The following is a 14,041-nucleotide window of genomic DNA, read 5'->3' on the forward strand; positions in this document are numbered from 1 at the left end:
ACAAGACAGAGAGAGCAATCTCTCACTTCTTCTTCTTATAAGCCACTAATCCCATCATGAGAGCCTCACTTTCATGACCTCATTTAACTCAAATGACCTCCCAAAGGCCTCATCTCCAGATTGTATCACATTGGTGGTTGGAGTTTCAATATATAAATCTGGGGGGTACACAACTCAGGCCATAGCATCGTCTAGAAGTTTTCTGTCTTGCTAAACTGCTCCCTTCCCAATCCTTTGGCTAGAGACAGCAGGCTTTTGTTAAGGTTTTCTTGTCTACTCCTATTGGCATTTCTAGGTTGCTGGCTTCTTCAGCTCCAAGTGTGGGATGTAAGAGGGAAAAAGAAAAGGAATTTGCTGTCGTATTGTTCCTCGGGTCCTGAACTCCCTAGCCATCCTGCCTTTTTTCTACCTGTCAGAGTCTTACATTTTCTGTCATATCTGGCATTTTCACTGTAAGCCTCTTTGCCACAAGCATTTTTTGCCATTAATTAATTAACTGTAAGGCAATTCTGTCGTAAAAGAAAAAAAAATAACCAGTTGATAGTTTGATTTGTTTGGCAGTTTAGTTCCAACTGGTTGACAGTTTGGTTTCCTTTCTCCATTGATGCAGTACTTCCACTTTTATATTATATAAATCTTAGCCCTCATAATGGTCTATACAGTGGTGCAGAGGTTTGAACCCACGTTTCCCATAGAACTTTGGAACAGCTATCAACAGACATGGGAAAATACGCCAAGAACAAACAACTGTGTGAAAAGCTTTCATAATGCAACACAAAGCTCAGTTAGAAATGTGCGTCCTAGTATTTGGAAACGGATAACTGCTTCTAAAAGAGAAAACACGCGGGGCACCTGGGTGGCTCAGTCAGTTGAGCATCTGCCTTTGGCTCAGGTCGTGATCCCAGGGTCCTGGGATGGAGCCCCATGTCAGGCTCCCTGCTTAGTGCGGAGTCTGCTTCTCCCTCTGCCTCCCCGTCTGTGCTCATGCACGCGCTTTCTCGCTCTCAAATAAATAAAATCTTAAAAAAAAAAACAAAAAACCAAAAACATGCAATGCCAAATGAGGGGATAAATCAACAAAAGGGAAAAAACAGTAGAATACCTTGAAGGAAAGACCTCAAAAGCCGCTTAGGTAAAATCCACAAAATTAAATCAGTTATTTGCATAGTATTGCCACGGATCTGCATACACTGGAAATGTATTCAAATATTCTATATCTCACAATAAAGTCTTTTTAATCTTGTTCTTCATTTCTCATGTTTCATTAGGTTCTTTTTAATGGATGCCCTTCTTATTTTTCATGATTTTTCTCTGTTATGGCAAAATCGCCTTGTGGCAAATTAGTTAAGCAGTGAAAATGCTTGCAGTGAAACTACCTAGAACCCATTTCTCACATAATGTCTAAGGTTTTTAGTTGTACTTTGAGGAAGGAATAGGGAAAAGTGTATCTACTCTACGCTCCTGCTACTTATTTTTTTAAGGACTCTGTTGGAGGGCTGTGCCATAAATTACTGATGAACATTTAGGTTGCTAATAAACATAATTTTTTTCATATTAAAAACAATGCTGCAATAAACAAGGGAGTCGATTGTTTGGGTGTTTGCTTGTTTTTCATTTCTGTATCACCGGGGCTCAGCAGTGCCAAGCTAATAAACATTTACTGAATGAATAAATGCATCATGACTAACATGCCTACCTCTTGACCTCGTGTGCACCATTGCTCCAAAGACTCTTGGCACATCAAGAGCGGACTAAAAACCTCAACAGTTAGAACTGATGTTGACTAAAAAGTAGCTTATTAAGTGATAAAGACCCGAGATATGCCTTCTCCATCAGTATTTGCATTTTATGGTGGAAAGAACTTAGCTTTCCAGGTATGGGTGCAAATAGGATTAGAAGAAATTTATCAAAATCCCACAGTTAACTCAGATTACAGGTGGTTTAAAATTTCTTAGTATTGGACACCTAGGTGGCTCCGTTGGTTAAGCGTCTGCCTTTGGCTCAGGTCATGATCTCAGGTTCCTGGGATTGAGTCCCAGGCCAGGCTCCCTGCTCAGTGGGGAGTCTGCTTCTCCCTCTCCCTCTGCACCTCCCCCTGGTCGTGCTCTCTCTCTCAAATAAATAAATGGAAATCTTTAAAAAAAAATTTCTAGTGTCCCAAGTTTTCTACAAAGATCACATATTCAATCCGAAAAGAACAAAATGAAAATTATTCTAAGGGTAGACAGAAGAGTTTTTAACACATAGTGACCTAAAGCTGTGGTCATTGGTGGGGAGGGGGTGTCTAGAGTCTCCATAAAAAAAAAAAAATCATGCTGTCTGTCAATTAACTGGTAATCCTGGCCCTGCATTAATTTGGAAATAGATGTGAAAGCATAAGTGGGATGTGTCGGTCCACAAAAACATCGTCTAAGGGTGACAGGCCTGTGGGTGACCTGCACGGAGTTTCACAGAGCGGTACTCAGCATTGGTCAGGTGAGTGAGCTACGTGGGTGACAGGCTAATAACAGAAGCTGACATTTACTGAGCCCATACTTCACATAAGGTACTGTTCTGGATGCTTTGCATGGAGCATTGCCTCCCAACACTTTCACAGATGAGAAGACAGAGGCAGAACGGCCTCATGAGATTCCCCTCAGTCACACAGTAGCAAGCAAAGGAGCTAGTACTTAAAGCACAGAATCCAAACTTTTAATTTCAAGGATATCAAGAAGGCCTCCTCTAACCTAAAAATCTTCCAGCTGTTTCTTGATAGGTCATGCTTGCCAAAAGCCACATTAAGGTGTTTCTGTGTGAAGAGAAGATGCAACTAATCTTGTCCATGGGAATTCTATGTGGGCAAGTACATCCCTGCGACATTTCCCGGTGGCTTGCCACAGATTTTTTACTCCTGCTACCTCTAGGACACACCCCATGATTTGCTCTCATTTTGAACTTTAAGATTTTATTTTTTAAGTAATCTCTGTGGCCAACATGGGGTTTGAACTCACAACCCCCAGACCAGGAGTCGCATGCTCTACTGACTGAGCCAGCCAGGCGCCCCCATCTTGAACTTTGACCAGTACGAGACCTTTGCCTTTAGAACAAGTCCTGGCCCCTTCATCATTTGTACATCAATACCTTTTATAGTCCTGTCCTTAGGTTCTGTTCTAGTTGCTTCTCATGTTCATTTATATCTGTAGTCCCTGTGATGGGGACTTGACAACACTAGAGATTCCACACTCATCTAAACTTGGTACTTGTATAGACATACGCTAAGACTGATTAGTATTTTCTCCAGTAAATGCGCATGAAGGCATAATTTCCTGGGCCAGAAAATAAGAATAGACTGCAAAACTATTAAAAATGGAGGGGATGAGGCGCCTGGGTGGCACAGTTGGTTAGGGGTCGGACTCTTGGTTTTGGCTCAGGTCACGATCTCGGGGTTATGAGATCAAGCCCCACATCAGGCTCCACGCTCAGCACATGGTCTGCTTGAGTTTCTCTCTTCATCTGCCCCTCCCTCCCACCCCTTCTAATAACAAATAAATCTTAAAAAAAAAAATGGAAGGGAGGACTTTGGGTGATGGTGTTGGTTATGTGAGTGATATCCATGAAGTTCCAGACCCTTCACATATTGTCTTGTATCTATAATCTTCACAGCCTTGGCCATGATTTTAGTTCCCTTTTACAGATAGAGAACACAAGGCTCAGAGAAGTTACGTAAGGTTACATAGCCAAGATTCAAATCCAGGTCTGTCTGGTTTGCAAAGCTAGAGTTCTTTCCCCATTTCTATGCTGGTTGAACGTTGCTGGAGGAATAAAAAGGAAAGGTTGGGGGCTATATATATTGTCTATATATACAAATATACTATAAGCCCATTACTGGGCATCATCTACCACTTTTTGGCTATTAGGTGACATTGGCTCACAAACTTCAGTTGATTTTTTTAAGCACGCACACACACACACACACACACACACACACACACACGTAATGTAGTTCTTGGAAAATATTCTGCCAAGAATCATTGGGGGACAAAATGTCTAAACAAAATTGGTTTTGACTCTGCCCAATGAATTAGAACACTAACTTCAGTGCATAATATTTCTTCTGTGCCTCCTAAATCCTTTTTGCAGAAAACTAAGTTAACTTTTCACATTTGGAAAACTCATGATTTCCAATTCCATTTGGTCTTTCTGAGGCTTGAACTAAATTGTAGGACTTGTACTTATTTGCTCTAGGGCAACAGTTCTCAAAGTATGGTCTGCGGGCTCTGGGGATCTCTGAGGTCTTTCTGGGGGTGTCCACAGGACTATCTTCACAATACTACTAAAATGCTATTTGCCTTTTCTCGGTGTTGAAATTTTCACTGCTGTTACACAACACTGCTGGGTAAAAGGGCTGGGGCCGTAGCATAAATCAGGGCAGTGGCACCAAACTCTACTAGTATGAAAGGCCCATTGACTTAAGAGAATGGAAAGACAAACCACAGTCTGGGAGAAAATATTTACATAACACATATCTGACAAAGGACTAGTATCTAAAATATACAAAGAACTTAAACTCAACAATAACAAACAACACGATTTAAAAATGGGCAAAAGACCTCAATAGACACCTCACCAAAAAAGATACACAGATAGAAAATAAGCATCGGGAGGGTGCCTGGCTGGCTCAGTCAGAAGAGCATGCGACTGTTGATTTCAGGGTCATGGGTTCAAGCCCCATGCTGGGTGTAGGGATTACTTAAATAAAACTTAAAAAAAAAAAAAGCATTGGAAAGATGCTCAACATCATACGTCATTAGGGAATCACAAATTAAAACAACAACCAGGTGCTACTACATATCTATTAAAATGGCTAAAATCCAAAGACAAAACACCAACAACCTGATAATACCAAATGCTGGAGAAGATGTTTAACAGTAGGACCCTTATTCATTACTGGTGGGACTGTAAAATGGTAAAGCCGCTTTGGAAGATAGTCTGGCAGTCTCTTACAAAGCAGAATACAGTCTAACTAGAGGATCCAGCGATCGCACTCTTTGGTATTTACCCAAATGAGGTGAAAATGTATGTCCAACCAAACCTGCACGCAAGTGTTTATAGCAGCTTTATCCATAATTTCCAAAAACCGAAAGCAACCAAGATGTCCTCAAAAGGTGAATAAATTGTTATCTACTTGGTGGAATATTACTCAGCTATAAAAAGAAATGAGCTGCCAAGCCATTAAAGGAACATTAAGTGCATATTGCTTAAAGACGCCAGTCTGAAAAGGATATATACCGTAGGATTCCAACTATAAGATAGTCTGGAAAAGGCAAAACTATAAAGATAGTGAAAAAAAAAGATCGATGTTACCAGAGGTTCAAGGGAAGAGGAGCAGGGGTGAACAGGCGGAACACAATCATTTTTAGGGCAGTGAAACTATTCTGGACGATACCGTAACGGGGGATACATGACACGCATTTGTCAAAACCCATAGAACCATACACCATGAAGAGTGAACCCTACTTTAAATGTGCGCTTTGATTAATAAAATATCAATACAGGCTCATCAACTGTAACACATTAGAGCACACTAATGCAATACATTAATCACAGAGGAAACCGTGGGGGGGTGGGGGGGTAACACGGGAGCGTGTACTATCTGCTCAATTTTCTGTTAACCTAAAACTGCCCTAAAAAATAAAGTCTGCCAGGGCGTGTGGCTGGCTCAGTCGGTGGAGCATGTGACTCTTGGTCTCAGAGTCGTGGGTTCAAGCCCCACACTGGGTATAGAGTTTACTTAAAAATAAATAAAATCTAATAAATAAAGTCTGTTAAAAAAAAAAAAAAGGTTCACTGATAGGTTTCCAGATCCCTCATTGTAACTAACCTTTAAGAAACTACCACTTGTCAAATTTAGGTTTGCAATCCAAGAATATTATCCATAATTATTTGAAAAAGCTGTTAAAATGCTTCCTTTTCCAGCTACATATCTGTGCGGGGCCAGATTTGCTTCATAGACTTGCACGAGAGCAACAGCTCACGACAGATTGAAGGGAAAAGCAGATGAGAACGCACCTGTGCTTTATTAAGTCACCCGCTCTAAAACAATCCCTTTCTCACAAAACTTTTTAGAAAATAGTTTTTCTTTTGAAATGCTATTTATGTCAACATGTAATGGGTTTTTTAACATTATTTTTAAGTAAATGGCAATTTTTAAAGTGTCTCGGCTCTCTTTTCTTACACAGGAAATATGGACAGATAAAAATCCACACAGCCAAAAGCTCTTTCAAGAGTATCAAGGGGTCCTGAGACCAAAAAAGTTTGAGAACCGCTGCCTTGGGCCTATGTGGTTTAGTTAAACTTTAATTCGTAGGCTATTTCCTGGCCCATTTGGCGGGTGATGTACTAAATAGCAACCGCATCCAATGGTTAACCACACAGAAGCTGCCAATACCCAGAAAGCGGCCATCAGGCTGTCCGGGCGTATGCAGGAAATATGCGTGCTAAGCGTATCTTTTTTCAAGCGTGAATTTGGAATTTGTTCAATTTCCATTCTTCTGTTATCTTCCTTCAAAATGAAACATTTCAAAGAATATAATAAAACATGAAGGTAAATAAAAAAACAGTGCAAGTCAAATGTATGGTGTGGGAACATAAGGCTTGCTATTACAGCTTTTAATGGCAGCTAGTTCACAATAAACATCGGGCTTAGCCTGGTAGAAAACAGTCACAGACAGGAGGTAATTACTTGTCCATCTCCAAGCATCAGAAACTCTGGAGTCCCTCCAGTTGAATAATGCAGATCTGCCAACTGTCACTCATTTGAACTAATGCTTTTTTGTTGTTTTAATTAAATTGGGGGGGAAAAAAGAACATAAGATAAACCTCCCTCTGAAAGTGCTAAAATTCCATGGATGGATAAATGCATGACCCATCCTTTTACACGGTCTTTATTAGCCTTGAGTAAATCACACAGACTCCCATGAACAGAGTCACAGAGGGGAGTGGAATGTCTACCGAGTTAGGAAGGGCCCGTTGCCAGCAAATCTGAATATTACAGTGAGGTTCTATAAACAGTAAGGGAAAAACAGCTAGATCTTCACACAGATAACAAGAATATAAATGGACCTTTTAATGAGCTTTGCATCATCACGTATGAAATAATAAATACACCCAAACAGAGATAAAAAGAGGAAAAGCAAAATTATGCAACATTTCTGTCGTTAAGATATGTGGGCAGCGGGGCTCAAAATAGAAACCAAGCAGCTTTCCAAAGACGTGAAGGTTTTAGATAAAGAAAATATAATCACTCTAATTCTTGCTTAATCCTGTTCCTTTGGCTTTTGTCAGAAACTGTTCCCCACCTCTGGTTATCTGAGGACAGTGACACTGTTCACAGAAATATACCTGAAACAGATTCTTACAAGCCCATATTCTAAGGTTTTTACGTTTAAAAAAAGAACTGCGACAAAATTCCAGGTTACGTACGTGTAGGGAGAAGAACCAAGATAGAAAGGACGTATTTTACATTAATCGCTAATATGCTTAGGAATAACTTACATTTATTTTTGCTGTATGCATACTTTGGATCAAAGGGTAATTTAGCATCGACTCTTAAATTGTTAAAAGCTTTCACTTGTTATAAACACCTTACATTATTTGAAATCAAGGGCTCTCCATGTAAATGCTGTGTACTTAGCCAGGGTGTTTTTTCTTGAAATGAAAAATGTGGTTACGAGTAATTCTGATTCGTATTTGGATTATCATTTCATTGGCTAAGAGGTTGCCCTAGTGCTACGATGGAGCCTTCCATTTTGTTTTCCAGTGAAGGAAAACATTTCCCTTCTACAGGCATATGCAGCAGAACCGGTCTATCCCATGGCAATGCTAATAATTGCCTAACTCGTTCTGGGTTCCAGAAGAATTTAAAAATCAATGATACCAGATCTTAGGAACTGTCATGACCTTTACTTTCGATTTCATTGTGAACATTCATGACATGTCACAGGTGCCAACCCTCCCCCCCACAATAATGTGGTGAGAAAATGAATAAAAGTTGAAAGGGAACTGAGGTACTGTTTTTCCTTAGGGGACTGATGCTCACATTCATCGGTTTCACCGGGTCTAGGGCAAGTGTAAGCATGATGATATTAGACCGACATTTTGTAAATCAAGACAACTCAATATTGAGTATGAAGAAGTCTTAGGCTTATCTGAAAGGTTCATTCGGAAGGCTTACAGGTGGAATAGAGCTTATAGAAAGTGTGGGCTTTATTTGACCCTCAGAGTGTTTTTCGAAAAATCGAATTCATTGTCAACAACACAGGTGGGGATATTTCATGAAAACAAACAAACACAAACCTGCATTTCTGTCTTCTGGAACAACTGGAAGGCCTGGCGACAGAGCTCCCACGTCGTTGTGCGAAGGCATCAAGGAAGGAAGGCTAGGCAAGGGCGGTTCCCCTTCCAGAGTCTCCCCAGCCCACCGTATTCACGCGCATTTCCTGCGTGGTGCGTGGATATCTTTACGTGGAAGGCGGTTGTCCATCATCAGCTCTGGCTTCAGCTGTGAGTCAATGAAAACAAGACTGATCAGGTTCAGGTGTCCACTCCTTTGGGGTTCCTCCCTAACTCTTCCAATAAAACTCTATATCATGTATGCAGTTGCAGAACCCAAATGGACCATTTTAGGGAGGCTTTTAGGGCCCTCGTCCCAGATCAGAATCACGTCAGAGTTATTGATCTGGAGATTTTCTGGGAAATAGGGGTTCAGAGTCTTTTCTTGAAGGTTATGTCTAATCTAGGTTGAGCTGGGTAATGTATCTCCATTCAGAATGAGAATAATTCTGAGATTAAACAGGAAAAAGACTCACGATGGAGGTACTATTGTAATGTCTCTCTGGGGGTGGAGAGGGGTCATGCCTGGCTGGCTCAGTGGGAGACCATGCTGCTCTTGATCTCGGGGTTGTGAGTTTGAGTGTGTAGTCTACTTTAAAAAAAAAAGTCTCTGTATATGAGATGACGTAGAGAAGAAGAGTGGGATTCTGGGACCCACACTGCCTCTAACCAGCTGTGGGACCTTAGGTGAGTCACTTGACTCAGCTCTGTTTCTTCACCTGTAAAAGGGGATGTTTTTGCATTCAGAGCCCAGGCCCTATGTTAGAATCACCTGGTGGATTTTTAAAAATACTGATGCCTATGCCCCACCCCAGATCAACTGAATGTGATTCTCTGAGATGGGGACTCAGGAATTGGTATTTTTCTGATGTTCCTCTCTATGATTCTGAGGCACAGAGAGGAAGAAAATTCAATATGATCTCCAAGGAGAGAAGTGATCCGACATGATTGCCAAGGTTCCTTCCCATTCTCCAATTTTGTGGTCTCAAGGCATGGTAGCAGGTGCCAGGAGAATAGCTACTGCCCCATTAATTTCTCATTTATATCAGATTACGGTCAAAACTATTCATTTCACACTAAAAGAAGAAGGAGGAGGAGAAGGAGAAGTAGATGGTGTGGTCATAGCTTTTCATTTTCATTAAGCCACTACACCCAAATTTGAATACCCCTCCCTTAAATTCACTCTCTATAACCACATTCAGGTATCACTTGTCCAAAGCACGCTGATTTAAATATCTTTATCTGGAGAAGGTATTTATACTGTTGCTACTTGAAAGATAGCAAGACCTTCCCAGTATAATAAGGTAACCACCGGCCACACATTGCAGTGAACACCTGAATGTCACTAGTCCCCACTGAGATGCACTGGAAGTGAAAAATACACACTCAGTACAAAAAGAAGTAAAATATCTCATTAATAATTCTTATATGAATGACATGTTGAAATGATAATGTCTTAATAGAGTGGGTTTCATAAAATATTAAAATTAATTTTTCCTGTTTCTTTTTGCTTTTCTAAACATGATTACTAGAAAATTTTCAATTAGGTGGCTCCCATTATATTTCTATTGGACAGTGCTAAGAGATGTCCACTTTCTGAAACTTTAACTGAAGTTTGTAGGGCTTAAAAAAAAAAAAAAAGACAGCTCCAGGGGCTCCTGGGTGGCACAGTTGGTAAAGCGACTGACTCTTGTTTTCGGCTCAGGTCATGATCTCAGGGTGGTGAGATGGAGCCCCGCCTCGGGCTCCGGGTTCAGCGCAGAGTGTACTTGGGACTCTCTCTTCTTCTCCCTCTGCCCCCCCCACCCATTCATGCGTTTATGCGTGCATACGTGCATGCCTCGAGCTCTCTCAAATAAAAAATAAATAAATAATAATAAAAAAAAGACAGCTCCTCAGAATGAATTCAGTTGGGGTTTTGAAAAACATTTAATTACTAGTCTTTCCCACACAGGCTCCTACAAGGGGTCTCTTCTTAATAGAATTGACTGGAACTACCCGACCTCAGCTGGATGGGTATCCTCAAATCAAAAGCAGTACTTTACACCAACAGGACACTTTCGAGCATCCAAAAATGGCCCTTGGGAGAATCCTAGTGAACACTGTGGGGAGAATGACGGAGAGGTTGCTAGTCATTTCCCTTTCCTTCTGCCTCACATGAGGAACGTAACTTCAAAACGTCTGCCTGTTGGTGATGTTTCCCCCATTCGCGAGGCGCCGGCCCACTCTGTGCATGAAACAGACACATGGTAAAGAATGAACTAAGTGAATGAGTGCATTTAGGGGGGACACCAAACATCTAAACGTCCACTCCCCCACCTTTGTTTTTCATCAGTGGTGTCTCAAATGCCTCAACTTGATTGTGTCTGCAGTCTTAACGGGATATCCAGCCAAAAGGTCTCCAATTAGCAATATCAGCCCCCGCCCCTGCCTTATCATGCAGCCACAATAGAGGGCGGGAGGGGAAACAGGGCAGCCTGGCTGTTTGGAAACAGAGCCAGCTTGACGTGCAGAAAGAGTAGGCAACTGTCCAGAACACGGGGACTCAGAGGTGCCAGGAGCACTCCTGCACACTAAGCAAACCCTTTTCTCTTCAGCTGGTTGCAGCTGTCTGCACAAGGCTTTGGAGGCCCAGGTGCACCCCTGCATGACTCACCTATAGCTTAATGGGAATACCTTTCAGATCAATTCGACTCAATGAATATTGATTGACTGTGTGTGGCCGGCCTAAGCAGATCCCTCCAAGCCTGTTCGGAGCCCCGTCCAGACAGGGAGGGAAAGCACCGTGTGGGAGGGAGGAAGAGGCCAGAGACGGGAAGGCTGAGAGCGCTGACGACAGCCCTCACGGAGCTCAGGGCCCAGCCAGCGCCAGGCGTGGTGAGAAATGCTTCCGTCGTCGGAAGGGACCTGGCCCCCCGCAGGCAGGGCACACTGAGTAGGGCCTCCAGCAAGAGCGGAGGCACCGTGAGAACGTTTCTTTTCACTCCCTCATCTCCCCTCTCCCCTCTCCCAGGCCCACACCCACCTCTACCAAAGAACTTACTCATGGTCTTGTTTATTTTCCTTCCTCCCCCACAAGCAACGAAGGCCAGGCCTTACTCCTCTGAGTCGCCAGAACCTGGCACAACACTTGGCACTTAAGTGCTTCGGCAGCGTTTGCCGAGTGAATACGTGACTACGCCTCCTGGCCTCTTTGGGGGCCCCAGGAGCGTCTGTTATCCCGCCCAGGGCACTGGGTTCCTCCGCCTCCAACTCCGCCTGTCTCTACAGTCCAGACACATGTTCTGAAACAAAGATGAAGGCGAAGAGGCGGAGGACAGGTCAGGGCAGGAAGCTCCTGCCCCCCGCGTGCGCGCAGACCTCGCCGGCTGCCAGAATGTGCTCCGCCCTTTCCCATGGCCGCGTGTGCCTGTTCCACCCCGGACCCCAGGAGGTTTCTAGGAGAAAAACCGTTCTTGCGACTTGTTTGGCTCTATTTTGTACCAAAACCAAGAAAAAGCAGCGTATATCCAAACCTTACCGCCTCCCCCCCAACAGTAGAGTACTGTACTTTCTAACAAACTGACCCACCGTCGTTTTCCAGCTCTTATGATATGCTGCGAGTAAGTGGCTGGCACTCAGGAAGCCCAAGGTTCCAGCAACGGTTGTGTGGCCTTGGATAAGGAACACAGAGAGACTCTTTGTCTTCTGGTTTCTTCCAAGTATTAAAAGAGATAGTGGTATATTCAATGGGTATGAAGAAAGCTTAACATTCGTCTGCATGAAGCTCTTTGAAATGCATGAAGGGCACTACAGTGGATAAATTCAACACTTGCCCTAGTGTTCACTGGGAACCCTTGTCCGAACATTTGTAAAATCTCTCCGTGGATGTGTATACACACACATACACGAATACATTTTAAATCGCTTCATTGCTTTTAAAAATGTTAAGTAAACACACTGCAATGATTATAAGGCATCTGTACTGTGTCTCCAATGCGAGCCTGCCACGATAAGAGCTATTTGAGAAACTAAATCACATCAATGAAAGAATAGCAATGAGTCAATTGATGGAATATTGCATTAGCAATGGCCTCTGACCCCGCATGATGCCAACTGAATGCTTTTTTCTTCTTGTAATTTAATCATTTTTCAGTTAAATTAATTTCTTAAAATCCACTCAGATAAGCCGCCTATGTTAAACACACACACACACACACACACACACACACACACCCCTCCAGGTGTAGGTGAAATGGGAGACAAATGACACCCACGCTGTGACTTTTTACCTCCACTTTATTCTGGGAATGGACAATATCCCATTTCTTTTTTCCATATCTGATAAGAATTTTCCATAACTTCTTCCTGCTAAAGAGTGATGTTGTCAAGAGGCCCCAAATACCCCAAGACAGAGACCTGGTCAAAACCACACAAAATCATGAAAATACAGCGAGTAGGTCTGCCGTACAGACTAACTGGTTTTGTTGTTATGGTTGTTTTAATACGAACTAACTGGCTCAGAAGGTGGCTTTGTACAGGGAGCAACTCCGAAGAGCGCTAACAAGCCCGCCCGCACGTTTGTGCTCAGGCTTGCTGGTAGAGCGTCTTCCACACACATCCAGGAATTTGTCTGAGAACAGAGCGTGGTTAAGTCATGTTTTAAGAATGTTCTCTCATTATCCTGACTCAGAGGGCGCAGTGAGCCACAGAAAGGAGGTGGCACGGGCATACCTTCTGTTTTGTCTGGTTTTCAGGAAATGCCTTCTGCCGCATTGATGGCCGTAGACTGATGTCACTGAGGTTCGTTCCTTCACATCTTTTTACAGGGCTGGAGCAAGAGCGCTTTTTCCTGATGACATTCGTTAAACTGCGTGACCTGGGGGTTAGGCCTGTTGAGGGAGGGGAGCATGGAGAGAAGCCCCTCTAGGAGAGGTGAGTGGAACTAGAAGAGGGCTTCGCATGGAAAGAGAGGAGAAAGGGCAATAACAAAAATCATCAGCCACGAAATTTGGGAAAATAGAAATCTAAGAGCTGTGGTTTGGCAAGTAACTCCGACCGTTAATGGGAAAGGCAGAGAGAGAAGGAAAAGGAAACGGGGACGAAGAGCATGAAGGAAAGGAGGGAAGGAGGAGAAGCGGAGGGGAGCGAGAGACGAGGACAGGCAGGGAGCTAAAAGCAGCAAGACTCAGCATATGATACAAATGCATCAGTAAGGGACATTATGAGGAAATGCACTGTGATGAGAGCCTGTGAAGTGAACAATCAGGAGAGGCCAACATGGCACCTCTGGTCCTCTCAGTGTCCTGGAACTAGGAGAGGTTCCTGTGGTAATTCATCTTTAATCAGCATGTCTCATGCCAATGGACAAGCATGTGCTCGAATGCCATTTTGAAGTTTCCTCAGAGGCTGGGATAGGGATCATGAGGTCATCATTAGCAGTTCTGGTGAGGAATCTCCTCACAGGTCCCCACATGATATGTCACATGCACACACACACACACACACACACACACACACACAGAGGCATACATGCACACTTAAAAACCACTCCATGGCTTTCCATTGCACTTAAGATAAAACCCAACCTCAACTCTCCTACAGCCTCACCAGCTCTCCCTCACAGCAGCCTTGTGGCCATACCGGCTGCCTTGCAGTTCCCTGAATCCCCTGAGCTCTCTCTCACCCCAAG

This window comes from Ursus arctos, unplaced genomic scaffold (genome assembly GCF_023065955.2).
Source record: "Ursus arctos isolate Adak ecotype North America unplaced genomic scaffold, UrsArc2.0 scaffold_24, whole genome shotgun sequence".
NCBI lineage: Eukaryota > Metazoa > Chordata > Mammalia > Carnivora > Ursidae > Ursus > Ursus arctos.